Source organism: Solea senegalensis, linkage group LG3 (genome assembly GCF_019176455.1).
Source record: "Solea senegalensis isolate Sse05_10M linkage group LG3, IFAPA_SoseM_1, whole genome shotgun sequence".
Classification (NCBI taxonomy): Eukaryota; Metazoa; Chordata; class Actinopteri; order Pleuronectiformes; family Soleidae; genus Solea; species Solea senegalensis.
The window spans coordinates 11,878,324-11,902,888 of NC_058023.1; positions in this window are offsets into that span (position 1 = coordinate 11,878,324).

Here is a 24,565-nt window from a genome sequence, read left to right on the forward strand (position 1 = left end):
TATGAGAAGAGCTAATGTAAGTGAAGTGCATGACAGAGAGCCATGGGCTGTGATGGTCCTTAAGTAGATGATAATCGAGAGCTCCCCAGTGGGGCTTTTAAAGGCCATCAGCACCCAACCATAGAGACCATAGATGTACAATGGCAATCATGGTTGACACCTCTTAACTGCACAGGTCAGTGCGGCTAATGGCCTTCACAAAGAGCACTAAAACCACAGAACAAACCGTATATCTAAGTTCACATTCTGGCTTTGAGTCATTTCAGAATAAAAACATGGTGCACTTTTTTTTATATGTTTTATTTTATTTGGAAGTGAGTGGGCCATTTCACTATTTACCGATCCAGTCAAATCGAACTGCAACAGAAAGAGAACAACGTTGTGGGGAGGAAAAATCAGTTGGACATGTTTGTTTGGTCAAAGTTTTGTTGGGTAAGACCTGAAAGGTGGTGTGCACATTTTTTTTTTTATCAATATTTGACTCTTGAAAGAGGCACACCTGCAGTCACCCCCAGTGGCCGTGTGAACAAACATGTCATTTGAGATACTGACGCTAAAACTTGTTTATTGGATTTTCACAGTTAATAATGTCATCATTAACAGTCAAAAGTTGATGTTTAGAACTCAACCTAACCAAAAAACTCCCACCCTTCACTGAATGATATACACTCCCACCAGCAGTAAAAACATTTAGATTAATTGGGTTCATAACTCAGACAGTGAGCGGAAAAGTAATGGCAACAGTGCATCATAATGTCACATTGTCATTACAGCAGTACCGTACACACTTATTAGATCTGGGTTTCCATCAGACATTAGTTCCATAGGGGAATATATTGCATTTACCAAAAAATAAACAAACATGCTAGTTTGCAATAATTCAGAAAAAGAAGAAGAATACATTTATTTTCACATGGAAAGCTTATCTTGTTAATTCTCAGAAGACAGCTTCTATCATCTATTTTTTTTCCCCCAGTTCAAATCAATACACCTCTGTGGTTCCGTACTACGGTGGCCCTGAAGTGCAAATCCTTAACACAGATAAGACAACACAACATTATTAACTGAACCACAACAACATAAACTAAAACACAACGGCGTTAACATAAAACGCACACACCATTCACATATTCACTGCAACAGAAAAGGTAGGTACATGCTGTCAAACAAGGGTCGTCACTGATTAGACTTTTAACTGGAAGTAAAGTGCCGGTTTCAGTCAAATTAGTTTCAAGTTGGATATTCGACTGATATTCACACTCCACCTCCAAGCTCCAGCTCATTGTCAGCTTGATCAGAGACTTCCATCTACCCGGCTACTTTGTCCTCATAGTTTCTGTAATATCAACACATTTGTAAAAAGATATTTAAATATCATGGGTTGTGTTGGGAGAAAAGGGGTAATTTGCTGATGGTCCCTAAGTGAAGATTTTCTTGTCAGTGGCTCGTTCTTTAGGATTACCTCCAACTAATGTTACCAATCCGGAGTGACAGGAAAGTCTACAAAGAGAAGCTAACCCTTTGTCATGTTACCAATCGTTTTGTGAACCACAATATTGAAGCCTTAAGGTTTGCTGGTCTATGAAACCAAAAGAGACCATATTTGGACAAGTGGGTGGAGCTGGGAAGAAATGACGGCTGAATCTTGTGAAGAACGACGGAACCTTAAGGTCACATGGTCGATGGGACCATAGTTCACAAAGTGGAAAGCAGAAATGAACCCAAAGAATGATTCAGTTTCAGTTGCACAGCAACACTACAATAACTCCTGCACATATAATCAGTTTTGTCAGGACTGTGCCAGAATGATGTCGATTTTATTCTGTCGTTTTATTACTTCTGTAGTGGGAAACTGCAGGGTGTGATAAGAACTACTTTTAAGATGATTAGCTCTCACATTGTACGGGGTCATTTGAGTTTGTGGAACTTTAAATTGAACATCTAATTTTCACACAAAGCCATGAACTGTCATCAGAGTGTGATTTTCGTAGAATTATAATCAGGTCGGTGCGAGTTTCAGCCTCACCATCAACAGCAGCTAATATCTGTTTTTTTTTTTTTCTTACTTGAAAAGTCAGAACTTTATTTGTTCTTAGATTTTACTCTTATAGATTTTTTTTTTTTAAATGATTTTCTTGTACTTGTTTCCTGTTTTGCTTGAGTAGTATAATATGAGTAAAAAGGTTCATAATATCAAAGTTCATACTTTACAGAAACAGAATATTTGGGTTCTTATACATTTTATTTTGTAGGTGATTCAGTTGAATTTATATCCCTTCATATATGTTGTGATGCTGCAAATGCTCAGACTATTTTCATCTTCTTATCTTCATTTGTACTTTTCGAAGGCTTTTCTTTTAATTTGACTGTATGAATCCCCTATGAATCCATTATTTTTCTCATTCTGCACCTCTGCAACTCGTTCTGTTAATACCCGCTGAGCAATAAAACAGATTTGGGTTCTTTTTGTAATTAGAATTTGAATCACAATGAAACACACTGGTGGTTTTGCTGGTTTATCAACTGATTTATGATGTCAGTAAACATTTTCTGAGGAGATAAGGGTCTCAATTGCTAGTTTGAGGTCTTCTTCAGTGACCATTGTATTCATTTTGTAAACTGTATTCCCATTTTGAGGAAAATAGATGACAAATGACATCACATAATAGCGGACACTGGCGTCTTGACAGCACGTCAACAAAGCGCTATTCTGGATGTCCGATTTTAATGGGTGGGTATCTGAGGATTTTCTTATTTGTCACACTACTCCTTCCTGTACAAGTTCAATGTAAACAATCTGTAAAAGGCTGCTCAGCTGAGAGAAAAAAGTTAGTAGAACACTGAACTTCCAGCATGAGAAGAAGGAGAAGTTTTCCGTGTGCAACAGTGGATCTTTTCACATGGTACGGAGAGATGCTCTCAGCTGTGTTTATATTTCAAGACAAACCAAAGCATGAATACATTATTGGTAATGATGGTTAATTTCCTTCATCCTTTTAATTGCTTACATGTATATTAGTTTGATCTGCATAGCTTTCAATTATCATTGGAAGTCTGCTTCATTAGTTTAATGTTAGAGCGGAATTGAATCAGAATTTATAATAGAGTTAATGAAGTGTCTTCTGGTTCATTTAGGGCGAAAATGATTTGACATGTTTATTTGTTGCAGAGATAGCGTGACCCTCTGATGATTTTTAAGAAATTGTTTGCGCGTAGAGAAACTGTGCAAATTTCCATGTCAGACTGTCCAAACACAATAAAAAAAGAATCCGTCATTACATATTCTCCTCTCAGATAAACCCTAATTAACAGCCTAATAAAGTCATAATTGCTTTTCTTTTTTGTTAATTAATCTGTTTCTTGGGGCAAGACAAGAAGCACACAATTTCTATGAAACTATTGCAAGTGGAATTTCTGAAAAATAAAACTTCTTGAATGTTTTCTGTGATGTGATATTTTGATGTAAAATAAAACTTTTTTGTTGTATTTGGCATTCAAGTGCATCTTGTGTCACATGTAATTGTCAGATGGAAATAGCTTAGCTGATTTTCCTCTGTTTTAGGTTTGGCTAGCACCAGTTGACACCAATAACAATGTTTTGAACAATTAAAAATCTCTTTCAAGACTTTTGCAAAACGGCTGTTTTGTAATATCTGCGGACCTGCATGTGAGAGTCACCTAGATGTTGTCATTACAACATGAGGCCGCGTAATTTCGAGGCGCTAACAATGGCTGCACCGATGGAGGAATAGTATGAGTGTGTGTGATTATGAAGAATAGAATTCATAGAGCTTAGAATTGGAGGTAAATATCTGATCGATGATGTGATTCAGTACATTTGTTAGATGTTATTGAATGTTCTGTCTTCTCCCTTACGTAGTTATTTGTTCAATTTTCATGTTATTGAATAATCTTGTTTGGTTTATTTCTATTAGATCATTATTATTATATATGTTATAATGATTATTTTTATAATTATCTGTTGTTTTTTGTCTTGTTTTGCTTTATTTATCTCTCTAACAATATCGGTCTTTGTCCTCTTTACACTACATTGTTGAAAATGGGGCTTTTAAAAGGTACTGGCCGTATGTTTTTATAATCCCATACGTGTCACCATCAAGAGTTATGACATCATTAAAGCATTTATCAAACTGTCACGCTGTATGTTTTAACCATAATGCATCAAATGACTTCCTATCTATGTAACGACTTGCTCTAAATTACACCAAATGAGAGGAGCGGTGATTTTCCCAGAGTCTTGCAAGTATATTATTTTCATTCACACACTCTATGTGTTGCATTTACATAGGGGCCAAGCAACAGACTTGTCCCTTTGGTGTCAGGAGAACCATAAGATAAGCAGCAGCCAGAAAAAACAAGTCAGATTGGCAGAGGAGAATGTTTTGAGCAGCCATGGAAGAGAGAGAAGGAACTGCAGAAGCAAGCGTGTAGAGTCCCACACCTGACCTTTATCTGACCTTTAACAGTGGGTAAACATAGACCAGGAAAATGGGAAGGGAAAAAAAAAAAGGATGCAGTGACGACTTCGATGAACAGTTTCGCCAAATTGACATGTTTCTCCCACAGGAAAGGCAAGGCACGCAGAGATCAAATAAAATTGGCCACAATACTTAGGTGAACCTGGCAGGAGGGATTAAATAAGGTAAACATATGTACAACTAGTGCGACTCACCCAGCGGCTGAGTAGACCTGCTACAGACACCCAGGCTCCATCTGTGCCGGGACAATCGCAGACAGCCTGTTTGCCCGCAGTGTGAATCGCCTGAGCAATTCTGACAGAATTACCTCCAGCATCAACAAAGCCTGTCTTTCTAAACCCAAAGGCCTTGCTACTGTAGAACATGTGGATAAACTAGCCAAGTGTGGAGACCAAAGCTGGAGAACGGTAGATGAGAGCTCACAGTGAGGCTTTTTACTAATAGTAGCAAACTTCATGGCTATTTTTTTCTGCCACAATTATCATGACCAATATCATTGCAATTCACAATATCATGAGGGCTTTAAAGTCCCAGTCGACTGGTCGATTTATGAGTCGAGTTATGAGTTAATTTCATACAGTCTATGGTTAATTTGATCTCATCTGGAGGAATGTACCAAGTGCTAATGGTGTTTTCAGAGCACCCCTCTTCTTCAGAGAACACCCCCCTTGTTTTCAGTATTTTGGATTAGCCCAACCCACAAGAGACAGATATATTAAAGAACGTCCGTTAATTTTGAGCATTTTGTTTCAGGCTATAGTCAGTCCTCCTCTAACATCCATGTCAAAGACATTGGCAGTGTGGCAGCATTTTACAAAAATAGAGGGTGGGAAAAAGTTGAATGCATATTACAGCTGGACTACAAACATGGTATATCATATAAAAACAGTAAGCTAACTTGTCTGCTAACTTGTGCAGCCAACATCCAGGAGCTCGCTGCCAAGTGTCGGAATTATTACACAACATGGACGATTAAAAGCCTCTGTAACCCTCTCAAACAGTCTTCAGCAGAGGAGAAGTAAAACAAGGGTCTACCATGAAGACGGGTTATAATATCGATGGCAGAAAGTGGAAAGGAAGTTGTTGACAGACCACGTTGGACATGCCAGTGGACTTTTCTCCCAGACAAGGAAGCGAAACACAATTTCAATCTCCTTCTGTTGCCGACACTCTTTCCAAATAGGTTCAGTGTTTATAAGAAATAAAACAGATGGTGTAGCAGATATGTATAGTATGTAAATATCTTTGTGCATAAACACAGCGTAACTCTGGGTATAAGTGCAGCATCTTATTTCCGTAATGAGTCAAATCTGGCAACACACTTGAACTGGCATTGCCGTAGAGGTTTTACACATTAAAGGATGCTGTTGTTTTTTGTTTTACATATGAAATTTAACGTGAAAAACTACATTGCTGATGTAAAATAACTGACTTTGTTACAAATTAAATATTGCAATATCACAGAAATGGGATACTAATGTTCGACAGAATCATTTAAGTTACTAGTAAATGTTATAATGAATATGGAGCGTAATCCCAGGCGAGAAATTATTTTGTATTGTCTGTTTTCTGTCTGTTGAAATTGTTCTGTTTTGTCTGAGTAATGTATTATCAGTCCATCAAAAATGTATTCCTAACCTAATAATAAGGGTGGTGAAAATTGTTACTTACTTACGAAATAATTACTAGAGATATCACAGAGTGTAATGGAGTGTGCTCCAAAATCTCGCAATATTACAAATACATTTCACTTGCGAGTCAACATTTCACATGACTAAAAATGCTACGTATTATTAAAAACTTACAAAAATGTTACATAGGAGACATATTTTATTGTAAAAAAAACAAATCCCAAACTAAATGAAATGAGATCATTTTAAATGACAAGGTCCCTTGTAGTACCCGATAATGGAAATCCACCATAACGCTATTTATAGCAATGCAAGATAATGTCATATGTTGTACCATCGCTAATGAATAGCCTGAAAAGTAAGGTAAACATACAATATTGCAAGGAGCTTGCAATATCTTAGATTACATTTTTAATTTGTGCCTTCTTAATATGCAGTCTGTTTAGCAGCGCCTCGAGAACTTAAAATAAAACTTCACAAAAAATTGCATAGTGATGTTAGTGTGTGTGTGTGTGTGTGTGTGTGTGTGTGTGAAGGATGGCCATGAGCAACTAACAGCTTATGAAAGATGAACTCTTCACCCAAATGAACAGACTGATATGAACTATAGCGCCTTCGTGTTTGAAATTCAAGACAACTTCAGGGGATGCGAAGAAAACTGTTCAGACAGATAATGCATCTCTGCTACTGCAAATCTTTAATCCACAGAGCAAAGGAGTGTTGGGTTGTGACCAAGTTTAAGCTGGTTTTTTTTTTTTTTTTGCCACATCTCACTCAGTACAAACAGGCAGAAAAAAAATAGATGACGTGTTCATCTTCAGGTAATCTGGCTGGCAGCCCCAGCTGATGATTTAAGTCCCCAGCGGGGGCTGCAAAATGGGATGCAAATGCCACATCAATTGAGTGTTTTTAATTGTCTGAGATCCAAAAAGATAAGCAAAAAAGAAAATCCAAAATAGATTGAGTTCTGAAAAATCCTAAATGGATGCTTCATCATTTCCGCTGCCAGCTCAGAGTTCAAAATCTGGCCGGAATATGACGACATGTAGCTTCTATTTTGGTTGACTTAACCGTCATGCTACGAGAGCTAGGTATAAGTCAATGCTATTACTTGGCTCACAATGTTTTGTGTAGACACTCCTGGTGAGGTTTTAACCGTAGACTGTTTAGCTCACCGTACCTATATCGGTAGCGGTGGCTGGCTGCAGTCACTTACAGTCCATAATGTAATAAGACTGGACGTGGGCCAAAGTAAAAAAAAAAAAAACATTAAAGTACTGCAGAAGTGTATTGCTGCCACGCCAGAAAATAAAAAAAAATGCAAATGAATCACTGTCACATTATAAAGTGCCAAGTTTCACATTATAACAACTTCTTTTTTGTACCACCCTACGATATTATGACCTTATCACATAAGAACAAGAAACTGTCAATTATCTCATATTGCGAAATGTTTCACATTATAATGAGGTGAGTTCATCTTGCAGAGGTGGATTCTCATCAATCTATACTTGGGGTTTCGCAATGAAGTGGCGTCACCATGGACCAAAACATGAACATCCCAGCAAATCAAAGAACTAAAGTTAATGAATGAATGAATCCATTCTTCACACAAGGTTTCCCCCATTTAAACATTTAAGTTGAAACATAGTGTGAACATTTCTGCATTAAAAAAAAAGGAAAATGTCGTTACTTGTGATAATATAATTAGGTTGCATTTCATAATAATGTGAAAATATCTTGATATAATGTGAAACTGTTCATGTCATTCTGTGACAGAGAATTGTAGCACGTCCTTGTAATGTGTCTTAAGGTATTTTAATTAAGTATTTGATGCTGTAAAAACGGGGTGAAAAGTTTTATATAATGGTCCGCTTTGACTCGAAACAAAAGTTGCTAATGGTGTTGTTTGATTATCAAGGAGACCCTGTCTTCATCATTTTTAAAACAAAAATCCACAGCCTTTTATGAGAGCAAAAAGCATAATATTTATTCGCAAGGTGCAAATTCAATATTGTTTGTTTGCTGGATGCAGCCCTGTCCTTGGCATTTAGTGAAACTCGGTGCTCATTTATTGCTGTAGCTTTCACCAGATGAATAAAATCAAGCAGCCCGTAAGCACTGTATTAAGCACTGTGTTAAATTAACAATATTGAAATACTTTCCCTCCGTTTTCTGTCTTTCTGAACAGAAACGATGTAAATCAAAAAACCTGACTTCCGGTGTGTGTAGCACGGGAAACTTCGCATAATAGAATTATAGAATAATAGAATAATAATAAGTTGTCGATGAGAGGACGAAGGAAAGACAACCAGTGGTGTCTGCTCTAAGACAGGGCTGACAAACTCAATTACAGATGGGGGCCGAAATTAAAAACTGTGTCCAAGTCAAGGGTCAAATGAGGTCAAATAACAAAAATTTCACAATAGATGATTTTCCATTGTCCATTTCCATCTGTCTTGCCTGATTCCCTCTGCTGTAGTTCAGTAGAACAACACATACAGGCCTGTAGTATGCATGTGTCTTTGCTTCTTAGTAACTGGCTGTACTTAATAATGTTTGCTGGATGTATGAAGCCCTCATGGCGCTTGCATTTGTGAGTGTATGTGAGCTCATTTCACAATGGTTCTTACATGTCAAAACCACCTAATACAGTTTTAACGTAAAGATAACAGAGAGTGCAAGACAATCTCTTCCCAGCAGCGTGTGCCCGTCTTACTGCAGATCATCCCGCCTCACTCCCCCTTTAAATAGAAGCGGCTCTGTAGTTTCAGCGCGTCGCGAAACATCTGAACATGACCAGGGAGATGTGGAGTAATCCGGGGTTAACGTGGGCGGTCAGGTGGAAATCCCGCTCAGATTGCAAAGCAGCATGGGTGCCGATCCGCCCAAAACCCCCCACGCGCACTGCCTGTCTGTCTGCAACACGAGACAAGCTGCCAAACACGGTTAAGATCACTGGTATGTATCAGGTCCAATATAACATCACAGAGGAGTCTGATTATGGACGACAGCTGTGTACAGGTACGCTCGTCCTCTGCTGCACAGCTGCGGCGCTCTCAGACCTCTCGCCTTGTTTGGATGTGTGACACCAAAGACCCGCGTTACCTCAGGAGCACAGAAGCACTGTGCACACCTGGCAGGAGAAGCATTCCGAGCTCTTAATATTTCCTTAACAGTGGGGAGGAGGGAGGGAGGAGGGGAAACGTGACAGTTAATTACAATGGAGGGAATGAGTCTCCTCAATCTTATCTTTGCCGCGGGGCGTTTCAGTGCTCCCGACTCCATCGCTGGAAAGAGACACAAACGAGAGAGTTGGGACAAAAACAACGTCGCACAAAAGGCGGCTGAACGCCCCCGCTGCGGTGGCACGTGAGCCCATAGTGATAATTCACCCTTAAGTCACTGGTTGTGTAAACTCTGTTACCTTAAGTGTTAAGTGTGACAAATTACTCAGTGGATGCTCAGAGAGCCTTCATATACAGTATTTAAAAGGTATTTACATTGTGTGAGGAAGTGTGCAGAGTTTTTTTTTTGTTTGTTTTTTTTTATTTTTACAAAGACACAGTTTATATTCTTGCACTAATGAAACAATCTGGTCGATAAGTGAACTCTGAGGTGCCGACACTGGGTTCTGTTTGTTTTGGAGAGGTGCAGGCCACAGCAGAATTATCTCATGTACAGTAAATGAGTTTATCCCAATTCAGCGTTATGTTTTCTTACAGTAGCATGCTAACAGCTTAAGGTTGGTTCATTTTCATTTTGACCTTAACTTTTTGTGATTTTATTATTATTATTATTATTATTATTATTCTGCCTCTGTTTGGACTTTGTGAAGAGAATCAATGTATGCTGTGCCTGGCATTACTCTCAGACCTGACTGAGGGTGTGTGTGTGTGTGTATTAGGGCTGTTGGAACGAAATTGCAGGAGTCAAATATAATTGGAATATTAAAAAAATCAATAATCAAATGCTGTTACTGCTGTTTGAATGTGTAGGGGGTTTTTTTACACATAAAACACATAACGTGGCGACTCTTTCCTCTGCCTCTTTCCATTTGAACCTGCATTCAAATGGAGTTTAAAAACACTAACTTCTCTCACTCGTTTACAGCAAAAGCGAGAACAATATTACGACTTTATTCTCATAAATGGTCTGTATTTATATAGCGCTTTTCTAGTCTTGAAGACCACTCAAAGCTGCTTTACAATACAGTTTTTGCCAATCACTCAAACATTCTTACAGTACATCTATGTGCAGCTTTTCCCGATCACATCTTTCACACACTGCCAGCACAGTCACCAAAAACAAATTGGCCAAAAAATGATGTAAAGGTACATTGAAAACAATGTCAGTGTGTCTATAAATGGTGTCTCACAAATGCACTTGACTGAAGAACTTAAATATACTTCATTACATGCAATTTACCCTCATATGTACAGGTTGACCGTTTACTTCAAGGGCGTTTGTTGAAAACAGATTCACACCTCTGAGAGTTGTGTGGGCATCTCTCTGGACAACACAGCCCCAAAATAAGTGGAACATTTTGGGCTTGGGTGCTTAATGAATTCTTTGGGCATCAAATCCGGAGCAGGGACAAACCTACGGGGAGCCAGGGCCTTTTATTCTGGCGAATTCCTTGGGTGGCTGAAACTCTGCCGCCGGCACAACACCTACGCCGGGCTGGAGCAAAGTCACAGGGAACACCGGGGTAACTCTTGATGTTCCGAGTGACTGGAGAGAACAAGAGCAACACGGAGTCGGCTGTGCCAATACATTCATCATACTCTGGTGTCCCCCTGTGCCCCCACACACACACACGGACTGAGTCCACTCCCACAGAGTTTGTACTGTGGCCATTGTAGCACAACCAGAATATCAACTTAAACTTGTTCTCCTTCCTGTCGCTCGAGTCACTTTTTTAACAGGGTTTTTAAATGTATTAACAAATACCGCACATATTTTACATGATCTTGCCTTATTTTGTTCAATTGGCAAATATACGGCCACTTAATGAATGTCTATGTCAGCAGCGCGCACTTGCATTGCCCCCATTACAGTGGTATTATGTCAAACTGCTCCACTTGCCTATATGGAGTGTAAAAAAAGAATGTCTAAGCCAATTTTCTGTGGAACAGGAGCCTCAAGAACATGTCTCTGTTAGATAAGTTAATTACCTCGTATCCTACGGCAACACACCATTCTTCCTCCCTCCTCCTCCTCCACCTCCCCTTGCTTCATATGGGAGGAATGAAAAACACCATAACATGGTCCAGACGTACTACACGTTAATGCTAATTGACTCCGCCACAGTTCTCTTCCACATGTAACATGTGTCGGCGATTGCGCGCGATCATCAACTCCGGGTCTCACTAGTGTGAGATATATAGATCACGGGCCTCATTTACTTCACAGAGGTTCAGTAGAGGATTTGAGGATGCAAAGGGGGATTTGTGTGTGCGCACGTGCGCTCCAAAAGCTCAATAATAATAGAATTTTAATTCCAGTGTTTTCACAAGCCGGTTAATGGTCTTCATTTCCACATTACATTATTACATGACAATCCACAATGGGGAAAAATCAAGCAGGTATCTGTGGGAAAAAAAAAAAAGGTTGATCACATGCTGTACAGGAAACAAGGAACTAACTAAAATGACTTTGTTCCTGTACTTAAGTAGATTGTTCCGTAGCTGTAGTTTACTTTTTAGTTCCGCTCCCTACATTTGAACACACATATCTGTTCTTTTCGCTCTTATACTCTGAAAACAGGCTCATTACTTTGGTTGTGTGTACACAAAGGGGAATTATCAATCGTTTTTATTTTGGTCTCGGCATGCCACCTTCCACGTGTTACCAACAGCAACAGCGAAACAGAGACATTGATGATGAACTGTCGGGGAAACAAGACTTTTCCAACTGTGCAGGTTGTTAATAATCAAATAATCTATTTTGCACATCTTTGCCTTGAACTTTGATAAAAAAAAAAAAAGATGTATCATGTGAAAGGCCGACTCACGACTTCTACTTCTACACCAGAGTCTCATTGAAGTAAAGAATGAAATTGTGTAATTTTGCCATCTTTGTTTTATTCCGTCTGTAATTATGAACATTTTCCAGTGTATTGTAGAATGGCGTAAATCTCTGTGTGACTCTAAATGCGGTTTCATCAACTAAAACTTTGCACAAAGATAGGTCAACCTTGGATCGGCCCGACTATAAAACGAGTGTCTGTGATCCAAATCATGTTTCGCATTCTGAATATGAACTATTACCATCAAGCCACAGACACAGGGTGCCGTGATTTAATATGGACAGATTAAAGCTCATAAATTCATCCTAAAAACCTAATGAAAAACTTCAGTCAAGGTCAAATACACAAAGACTTTTTTTTTTTTTTTGTCTTTGCTGTGATTGTTTTGTGTGGTTAAGTGCGACGTGTCTAATTCATTTTTGTATTTTTATGTTGTTATCACTTGGAGCTCAATAACATTTGTCTCACCATCTTTGCGACATATGACCTTGACAGTGAAAGTGGCTTAACGTCCTTGGAAGCTTAATTAAATAAGTGGGCATGTTATTGATCTCCATGATCCCCTTAATAAAAAGACGACTAATATCTATCGTTGCAGCAAATAATGAAACTGCAGATGTTAAGGACGGCTGCCTCAGTTATTTCATGTCTTGCATTTCCCTGTCAATGTAAATGAATTGTATGTTAAAGTTATAGCCACAATACACATTATAATCAGGTCATTCTATGAAAAAAATAAATGTTATTGCTCATTTTTATGATCTCTTTGAAAAATGGATATCTTTGCGAGGAAGAAATGGGCTGGAGGGAGATTTATTGGGAGTACGGTCAACATTTATTTAACTAGTTTTTAATTGGACTTGCTGACGATAACTAAAATAAAATATTGTAACAATAATGTGCGTTTTTTTGTTTTTAAGCATGTGTATAGGCTTAAACGCAGAGCGGCTGTAACTGGGATCATTAAGAGTCGGCGTGGAAACGCCTCGGCTGTGCTGCAAGAGGCTTATGTATCCGAGTGTTGGACATAAGCACAGTGCAAGATAGTGGTCTCTGGTTGTTATGGAAACGACTCCATCTGTTTAGTGCTTTTTTGACAAAAAAAGAAATAAATAAACACAAATAAATCAGTCCTTGACAAGAAAGTGTTTGGTTTTATCACTTAAAAATTCAGCATGTTGCATAAACACACTCAATCCATCAAAAAAAAAAAGTCTAAATATTGAGAATTGACATATTTACTGAGCAGCATTTAAAATGTTTTTTAAATGTTTTCAGCTGAAGTGTTGATACCTGACTTAGTTAAGGATGCGGCGCGAGTGCGAGCGGCACATAATCCTGTGTGTCAGTGCTGCTTTGCTGGAAGCTGCCTGGTAGGACGCCGCTGTTTTGCACTCCAGTTGCTCTGCAAATACACCGAGAACCCTTTCTGTACGCACACCTTGTCGACACAAACACACACACGTCTACTGAGGAGGAAAGTCGGCGTGGCGCCTCAGCGTGGCCTCGTGTTTTTTGGACTGGATTATCCCAGGCTCCACCTCACCTCTACAAAAAAAAAGCTTGTGGAAAAAGCTTCTCCCTTTATATCTTGTTCGCTTAATGACCCTTAAACCCTCTCGCTGCAGCTCAAAAATCAAAGTAGAAGAAAGTTGAAAATGAATAGTGCTAAACGAAACCCTCAGAAGCCAAAAGTGAAAAGGCTTGAAGAGCACAAAAGGGCACATACATGGTTATTTTGTTTTATTTTTTTACTGATAATTAAAATAAAGGGTTTTTTTTTTTTGGTGGAATGCAGCTGGAAATCAGCCTCTGCCTCTTCAGTGTATCTTTACTCCCCTCTGCTGGTGAACGGAGGCACCTGTGAGCTCCACACACACACACACACACACACACACACACACACACACACAGGGGAAGTGTATTTAAAACATCTTCACCACCTCATTGCTACAACCCAACACATTCTGCCGCGGTGTCAAACAAACAGGCGGAACCATCCAACATGTGCTCAGACCGCAGAGATGTGTGATGTGCCGTTTCTCCGAGTGTGAATCCGTTCCTCCTCTCTCTCTCTCTCTTTCTTTACCTCACCCTACTTCTCACTCATTCATTGGCAGCTTAATGCATTAGCTTTGACGCCGTGTTGCTAATGTGTGAAGGGACAAATTGAAGTGGCAGAACAGTTACCCACAGACTAACAACGACAGCTGACGGCATCAGGCCAGGAAACATAATATTCAAAAACCTGGTTCAGACGCACTTCTTCTCTCTCTTATAGTTATAGCTTCTCATTCCATCCTCCCTCCCCATGGCTCTTCTCTACCTCTGTCACACATGGCCTCCTCCGGCCCATTATGCTTTGTTTTGTGTCAAGCCCGTGGTGAATGGATCATTTTAATCCCTCTTCCACCTCTCCTCCGGCCTTGGCATCACACAGACATCTGTGTGATCTTGTTTATCTCCATTATCGCTTCGTTTTCAAACCTCCACCTCTGCTAAAACACCAACAGTCCTCACGCGGTGCTCGATTCAAACAGAAAACTGGACTAAAACCGCAACGGTATGTATTCAAAACTTATTTTCACCTGGTATTAACATCCAATCTACTAAGCACTGGTCAATAACCAGTTTCAAGGCCGTGTTGGTATTCGACCTTCATGCGCACACAGATTGCATTAAACTCAAATAAATTGGGTATGGGTGAACAAATCTGGCCCACGTCAACTTCAACCGTCTCCAACGATTTTATGTACAAATTCAATTCAGTTCAACAACATAGAAGGCACCTTTAACACCGTAATTATGCGACGGTTTGTGCTGTTGGAGAAAATCCCAACGGTTTCTGAAAGTTGAGAAGTTGCGCGTCGGTCGTGGTTATTACGGTAATTTCACTGTCGCTATTGAAGGAAGCCGGCGAATCACCACCGTCTTTGTCACCAGAGAGGAGAGAGTTGGAAAAACACCTGTAAAGATACAGTAGTTTCCATTTTTTGGATGTTACTTTAAATATGTGTTATACTGTTCAAATTTCAAATTTTTAACACGTAAAATCTGGTGCTCATGTACAACTAAAGTGATTTTTTTCTTGAATTTAAATTGTTAATACACTATTTTAACATGGATGTTGAATGTTATTCTGGAAAAATGCACAAAAGCACTTACTCACAGGACATTTTCTGGTCCTTTTATGGTTAAATAAGTCCATTTGAGGGTAAGGTGTTAAAGGGTTAACATAGCAAGGTCAAGACCGGATGTTGCTGTTGCTGTCTGGTTGACATTGCGGGGGGAAACTCCACTGGATGCAAGAAAAACCTCAATTTGAATGAAAGTCTGTGTGAAAGTTACCTTTTACTTCCCCCTTGATTTATAATGTCAATAAACATTTCCAGAGTTAATGGTCTGAATCGCTAGAAAATGTCAATTTTGTGAACTATACTTCCATTTAGAGGAAAAATAAACAATAATGCAGGACACACACGAGTGGACACCAGCGTGATTGACAGCTGATGCCGTTCATTAGGAGCCCTGCTTGCAGATGACGCCGACATGGTGCTGGTCAAATCACAAATCACGAGGCGCACAGAAGGAGGCAACAAGGAGACTCGTGAGTCCTTAAGGGAAGTCTTTACGGGCATACAAGCTCCGTCTACCCTTATGAAGAGGGATCACATGTCAATACCAGGTGTAAATTGGGCGGGAGTGATCGAGATCGGGAACTGAATTGACTGCATGGAAAACGTTAAATAATGAACCCATTTGTGACAAACGAGTGACTCATGAATATTCTCTGCGCGGGAACCTCGTGAGCGTCTGTCAGCGCGACTCGCACGTGGACGCCGATGTCCCCGTTCCTCCATCTCTCTCCTGCTTTTGTCATCGAGCACCGGTTGCTCTGGCTGCATGGCTTCGCCTTCGCCTGAGAGATTTAACTTCCCTCCGCATCCTCCCTCCCCTCTGCCTCCTCCACCCAGTCTCAGGAATCAGACACAGGTTTGCCACTGCTGAGGAAGCAACCATGATAATCCTCAGGCTCAACTTCAAAAAGAACCTCTAAAGACTACACTCTCTATGGCTCTGGCAACTCAGCCTGTTACCTCTGCTGAGAGAGGGAGAAAAACACACACACACACACACCTTCCACTCTCACCTGCCTGTTTCTCCTCTTTCCAGATACTTCACTCATCTCGCTTCTTCTTTATCAGCACTAAATGTTCTCCAGCTCAACTCCTCAACTCCCCTCGCAACATATGCTCCCATTTTCCTCGCTTCCCCCACCTCCCAGCCCTTATCAGCACACATCTCTGCAAGGCAAGGGGAAGGGGGGAAAGTGGAAGGGAAATGAAAACTGAAAGCAGGAGTAAAATAATAGGGTGGAGGGGTGGGAAGTGTGGAGGACAATGCAAAGCAGAAGGCTGGCAGAGGAAAAAGCAGCTGGTGAGGAGCGAAAGAGACTGATAGAGAGAGAGAGAGTCCCCAGTTCTGCGCGGGGTCTCGGAGGGGGAACTGGCACGTTGTCAGCAGATCTTTATACAGCTCTGCTGTGCAGGAACAGCAGCAGTTGGTTATTAGAGTAGTAGTAACCATTCAGTCCTTCCTGAAGAAAGATCTGCTACAACATGTACACGGTTAACGCTCAAGTGCGGATGCGAGAGGGATTTAAAGGTCCAGTATGTAGGGGAACATTTTAAGGTTTATGCAAAGACATGGAATACTTATCCCACATGTATGTTTTGCTTTAAAATGATAACTGCTTGGTGGTCGTAGACCTTTTATGTCAACTACAGGCAAGGGCCTTGCCAAGTGTTAGTGCGATTCACCAATCTAATGAGGATTCCAGAACTGGATTTCTGCCCACAACTTTTACCTCATCCTTGAATTGTCACCAAACATTGCTCAATTTTCAGCAGGATTAAAGAAAATTAGATCCCAGTTTGTGATACACCTGTGAGCATGTCTAATCTTTCAATAAAGAAGGCCCACCATCGCACGTGAACAACTACTATTGATCAGTACTTCCATTGTCAGCTTTCCACAAGGTGTAAATCCAGCGATCTGAGAGCGACGACAACATTCCTCTCTGTTTGCAGCCAAGTCAACAAAATGTCACCCGGTAACAACATGAGAGGTTCCTCAAAAAAGCAAGCACAGTGTAACATAAAAGGAGAAATGTTCAAAATACCTGTGGAGCGTGAGGAGCAGGAGCAGGGAACCAAGCAGAGCAGGAGCCATCGGTCACAGGTGAGACACATCAGGCGATCAACACAGAGGAAGTAAAACAAGACACGACAAAATAAAACAGGAAACTGAGAAGACGGAAACCTAAAGTCCATACAAACAGCACAAAATGTATTGTCCCCATAGGGAAATTAACTTTGGGCTCGGCGATGCATCACGATCAATAATAGCTACTCATATCACCGTTCATAATTAATGAAATAAGATAAGAAGAAAATATACATTAGAAGAAGTAACTCTCTGATGTCTGGCATGCATTTCTTTTGATCCTTCTAATAATATACCCATATATGTGTGTGTTTGTGCTAATTCTGTGGATTTTACCTGGAGTTATATCTGTACTTCGGGCTGCGCCCGGCTGCCAGGAAGGAAATGCAACTCCAATCCACTCCCCCCCCCCGTCTTACAATCACCCATCGCTTATGTGTCATTAACTTAATCTGTCCCCGTAGATGGTATGCTCCAACAGTATGAATTATTTATTTCATTACCACAAGTCTTGCTCGCCCTGCTGAATAAAACAGCCATGAATTAAGTTTGCGCTTTGATTCTGCTGATGGTACAACACAGGGCCTCCTTCCCCGAGAAAGCTGGGAAGGTTTTATTTTCTGCTTCCACTGGGGAGGAGGAGGAGGAGGAGGAGGAGGAGGAGGCGGCGGTAACTTTCGGAGGCGGAAGAACTCAAACAGGCGCTGCTTAAACATTTAAAATGGAGGAGGCCAACTTCAAAGGAATGGCCCTGCACAATCAGTGTAGCCCTCCGTCCTTTCTTTTCTTTTCTTTTCTTTTTTTTCAAATAGTACACAGTGTGCCAGGCTGGCATGCTCACCTGAGGGTCAGCCTAAGCCTGTGGAATATTGATGGCTGCTTCTTCTAGGAAGTGAGGGGAATGCGTTATGTTTCTTTCCCCTGGGCAAGTTTATGTATTTAGGGCTTATTTTTGACGGCAGCCAACAGAACTTTTTTTTTTTTTTCATCGTAACTTCTTTTATGAAAAATATTCTTTGCAGGACCATTTAAAAACTTTGTTATGTAGGAAATGCATTATATTAAGTCATCCGATGAAGGGCATTTTGGTACAGCCAGCAAATTCACCATTTCACTTTTGTTTATTTGTGGGCCTCAAACTTTATTAATATTTTTGGTTTGGCATATATCATATATAACGCAGCTCATAAACCCTCTGTACCGGGATGCGAGCAGAGATGACAGCTATGGGTTGGAAATGCCCGAATGTTACCACACCTAAAAAGTCTCACTACTGCTCTCAAAAATGTCTTGACTACATGAGAAAAGGTTTGTATTTGCCTCGCCACTTGTGAACGCAGGCTATTAGCAGTGCTACCACTATATACAACAGACTCCTCTGTTAAATGACGAGATTTGAGACATTTCTTTGTTAAATGTTGCCGATTTTTTTAACTGATCTACAGTTTGGCACTGCTCTGTTTGATTCTTCTTTGATTCTTCCTGTGACGGCAATGAGTGCACGGCAGGCTGACAACGTGCCATATGTCACTTAAGCCACTACAATAATAATAACAACAACAATAATAACAATAAGCCCATTATGCAGGGCCATGTTCAGGGCCTAAATAATAATATGGCACCTTACTTGAATGTCTAATTCAATGTTTCTAATCACTCTTGTGAGTGCAATAAAATTTCAATTTGTGAAAGAATCGTGCCGAAAAAAAAAAAAAATCCAGAATTGTGCCGCCCTTGATTGCAGTAACTATTTTAACCCTTCTGTTACCAATCTTGTCGTTGGATTTGGCATGCGTGCTTCTCATTACCGTAACTGAGACCTATACAATTCAAAAACTATGGACTGGTGATCTGTCCAGGGTGTGACCCCTCCTTTCGCCCTATGTTAGCTGAGACTGGCACAGCACCCTCATGTGGAGGATAAAGCGGTGGAAGATGGATGGATGGATACCGGTAAAGCAGAGAAACAGATCTTGGTGCCCATATACCTGTCATTACGGTAGCCCTCAGGACTTCCACGGAATGACCGTCCAATCACAGACAAGATACACCAGATATCGAAACTTATCTGGAAAAATGGAGCAGAAGCACCCGCTCATTGGACACATAGTTAGAATTATAGTTTTATTAATCCCCTTAATATATAGAATTAGGAGCAGTGGGCTGCCCAGGGAGCATTGGGGGTTGGGTACCTTGCTCAGGGGTACCCCGGCCAGGTGGGGATTTGAACCGGCGACCCTCTGGTTACAAGCCAAGTTCCCTTTCCACTTGGCCACGGGCTGTTGATAATACTACAGCCATTAAATCAATAAAAATCCATGCAGCGTGATTATCATGATGGTCATAAGAGGGTTAAATGCTAAAGGTACATATTTTACTTCTGCATACATATTTTATACTATAAAAGGTTTACAATTTGCTTGTATTCTTGTATTAATTCTTTAAATGTGTTGTTTTTTAAACATTGCTGCACAGCACCTTGAATCTGTGTATGAAAAGTGCTCTATAAATATAAACGGCCTTGCCGTAAACGGGTGATTTGTTTGCGAGATCCGCGCTGACGTGCTGTGACACACTGGCGGTGGATTGCTCAACAATTCCATCACAAAAATCTAACTCAGCAACACAACAACTTAACTCATTGTTCATTTAAAAGAAAATGAATCCCATCGCTCCCTCTCTCTCCTCCTCTTTCCTCAGCCTGAGAACGATGTTTGGTTATTTTCTGCAGTATTTAAAAAAAAAAAAAACTAAATAAATCAATCCTCGGTGTTCCACCTTTCAAAATTGTAAATTCAGAGAGGGCAACTTTCATAGGAATCAAAGCTCTATCGCCTGTAATCGCTGCTAAACAAGACCTCATTATTTTTGACTGTGTGATCCTGCAATCACTGGGGATGCACAGCAGACATCTGCACTGGTTAATTGCACTGGCTCATCTGTTCAGCACTTTAACATTGGAAAATTGTTCATCTTAACATGTCGAAAATTGTTATACTTTGGTCTTGATTTCTGTTTTTTTTTTCATGAGAAGGGGAACGTGTCTGTTTAGTTATCGTTAGTGTTTTAGGAGGATTTGTGATTAACTTTGGATTCGTTTTTCGTTTTTTTTCCCCCTCCTCCTCGCTAACAAACGTTTAAAGTCGAGTGTGTATTGATCTCGATGACATGCCACAGAGCTTTGTCAGAGTTTGAAGGCCTCAGGGGGAGAGAGGATGTAAATTAATTAACCCAAAAAGAAGTGAAATGCTCAGTTCTGACTTGTCAGCACATGCAAAAGTACAAATTGGATTTTCCGAACTCTGACATGCATCATACTTCTACAAAGACATCCTCCCTTTTTCTTTTTTTTTCAGGATATGGGGCTGAAGACTCAGATTGAATGTGATATTGGTTCAGGCTGAGGCGAGTGGAGATGTTTTATACTTAGTCATACAATGACATCGCTCCTAATGGGGCAGAGAAGCGATGCACTGATATCCTTAATTGATGGATTAGAAGCGTGTAAGTCCCTGCAGAGAGAGGATGATCAAGAGTAGAGAAGGAGAAGAGGTTGAGTAGGCATGGGGAGGCAAGAGCTTGAACATGACCTGAACGGATAATTGAATAGGGAAGTACTGAATAGGAATATTTTATTTAAATGAGGCTAAAAAGAAGAGCAATGTGAAGGTTTAAATGGGGAAACAAGCAGTAAAGAAGAGACTAGATGCACAAATTGTGTTGAAAAGAAGACTCAGGTCTGTGTCCACATTCTTGAGCGACAATGAACTCAATCCAGGACACATTAGAGACTTATTTAATAAATAATTACACTAATCCCAGTTTATACATTGATTTATTTGTAGCCACCACCAACTCTGACCATAATATAATTTGTTTTTTCTAATACAACTCACACACAGATAAAGCTTCCTGTGTTTTATTTCCAGAATAAAAGTTGACACCATATCGTATTTCGCTGAACCACGTCAACGTGTCCTCTTCGCCAGACTAACACACCCGGATAATGCAATTGCAAGTCTTGCATGTACACAAACTCAGGTTGGCCTGGGCATTCTGTGCATGTTCCCCGCCCCTGGGCTTTCACCCAGGAATAATAATAATAAGAGGCTGAATAAGACAACAGTGAGGAAAAACCTGGCGTAATCCGGGGAGCAGTGCATTTTTGAAGCAAATGTATACTCTGTCTGCATTGAGATGGTAGAGATGTGTTAAAGACAAGCTGCCAGTTAAAGCTGCAGAGAACGTTCAATTCTAACATCCGGTGGAGCCGAGTTGGACGCACGTTGTTCAATAAATCGATTCCCTATTAGTGCTTTCATACTGAGACGAGGACAGTCGTCCAATTAAATGGCACAGTCAAGACACATCTGTACAGCCAGATTTGTTGGAATCAACGTTTTCTCCTCTGCGACAGACACGCTGTCAGCCTGTGCTTGAGTAAAGGGTGGGGAGGACCAGATCTGATCTCATATGGTCACAGGAGACACATGCAGGACAGACACACATACTTTGTGCTTTCCACATGCTATCGGATCACAGATGACAGATGTTAATGCTTGATCTGAATGGGGCTTAAAAGTAATAGCACCGTAAATGAGGACAAAGCTCAAGGGAGGTGGCTTTTGTTCAATGACTAGCCATGTTGATGGATGATGGACAGCATAACGGCAAAGAGAAAAAGGACCTGGAAGTGAATAAACACCGTAGCATGACATTTATACATCAAAAGTGAAAGGTAGATCCACAGTGGAGACATGGATGGATGGGTGGAGGAGAGGGAAGAGACCTCTCTGGAGGAAAGCAGCAGATCCCTGTCTAAACTCCCCTTTCATCTGGCCCACACAGTGCCAGATCAATCTCAACGCCCGCCCATCATTAGGCATCAAAGGCTTGTAGGAGGGAGATCCTGTCTGCACACGGCTAATCCCCTTTAAATGCGCTGTTTCTCAAGGAACAAAGCCGCCATTACACCCACAATGCATTTCTCGATGAGCTACACTTTCTTACTTGTGATGCGCCATGATCATCAAAGCAAGGGAGGTGGTGGAAAAGTTGGTGGGGAAGACTGTGAATTTCAGTGGGAATCGAAAGCACTCTGGGGCAAAAAGGTCAGCGATCAGCATTTGAACCATAGACTTTAAAGAAAACTAGCACAAATGTATTGTGCCAGCTCACTTTTTAAAAGTAGAATATTCACACACTGGTGTCCACTCATATGTGCCATACTTTACTTTGTCACCTATTTTCCTCAAAAGGGGAACAAAATGAACTAAATCAATGTCATCTTCTGGTACAGAAGACCTGCAACTTGTGATTGAATAACTCTTTGGGAAAATGTTTACCGCCATAATAAATCAAGTAATAGTACTTGTAACTCACACTGCAAACTGGAGGACCACACATTCTATTTCTATCCTACTGCAAGACCTGGATGAAGACGTTACTCTCCTCTTCACACATTCATTTTCAGCCCATTAGCATAGCTGTTACCTAGAGTGATTGTCGCCCAACCTTACTTTTTAACACTTGGGATAATGCTTAATATTTTGCATCATCATCGTCACCATTAAACAGATCAATTAAAAGATTATTTGAAGCAGGGATTACGAGAAAAGACACAAAGGAGTTACAAAATCCCAGGAATACACTCATTTTAGTGTGAAAGAGCCTATAAGCATCTCCGGAGAGGTAGTCCCTGTATGTAAACGTCTCCATTTTTAGCCCAGAACACTTGGATCACGTTGATAAATGTTCTTGCACAGACTTGGGGGACATGTAAAACAAAGGTCAGCCCATGTTCACTTCGAGTCAAATCATTTCCACGGCAACACATGACAAATGGAGTCGGTTTCTTGCGTTATTGCCAGGGGACGTTGCTTTTGGAGTCCTCTCGTTCTGTGTCCCACTGTTCCTCCCTGAAATCCATGAATAAATAATTCAAGCCACAGATTTCTCTCATTTTATGACTTGAATATCATATTCATCCCGTAGCCGAACTCTCCACCCAGTCGTCTCTGTGAAGGAGTGCATAAAACTCTTGAGTCTCTTCACCTGATACTCAAATATGACTTTGTAAAAGCTCTATTGCGGCTCCACGGTCATCTCATGAGCCCCAGAGTGTTGTCTCAGCCCCACCTGAGTTGCTTTATTGTTCTCTTAAGTATCCACTTTGTCTCATCCCCACCCTCTCGTCCCTGCGTTGCCCTCGTCTCGGCACCGTGCCGTGAATCTGAGACAGTTGCAAACTCTGACAAGAACAGCCCCATGATCTTAATACCTCCCTTTGCATCTCAATTACAGAGCAGCTTGATATGAAAACCTTGTTATCGGGGCCCTCGTGGCTCAGTCCATGTTGTAGCCCATTCGTCATTTGACAAAAGGGGGCGAAAGAAACGAGGGGAACGCAAGTGAGGAGAAGGAAAGAAGAAGGCTATGGTTCGGTTATCACAGCAGTGGGATTAATGGATGTGTGGGGTTTAAATTGGCTCTTGATGACTGCAGAGGCCTCACCGTGTCTCTATCAGTTATCGGCAGGTTTCCTCCCTCATTACTCAGTCTCTTTCTCTCCGTCTCGTTCCACCTCTCGTACCATTTCTGTCTGAACCTCGACACACGTCTTCACTCTATGAATCTGACAGTCTCGACAGCATGACGTCCAAATTAAAGAATGAGACGATCGCCAGTTACAGAACATGGTGCAATGCGACAGCCGCGCGTGTGGACTGAATTAACGGTTTTGATATAAGATGGCATAAAACCAAACAAAACATTTTTATATTATACTGAGTCAGGGAATAATGTACTAAACTTTCAGTCATTTTACATAAATGTGATGTCTATTGAGCCAGAAACAAAGGAAGGAAGAAGAAAACAACAACTTAATGGAGCCCGCTTACAGTTTTACAGCCGTGCTATTCTGTATATTCTACTTCATTCCCTCATTCAAGGAGAATGAACATTTTTTTAATTCACTAATAAAGTGAAATAAGATTAAGTAAGAAATGACAAACTATTGAGTGCTGGACCAAAGTTGTAAAATGTATGGTTTGCTGAAAACATTCAGGGATAACAACTATGCTAACACATCTCTGCATGTCAATAAAGCTCTGCTAATGCCATCCCATCATGCAACAGTCACAAACAAGGTATGATGTAAGTATGTTTAAAGCATTTTA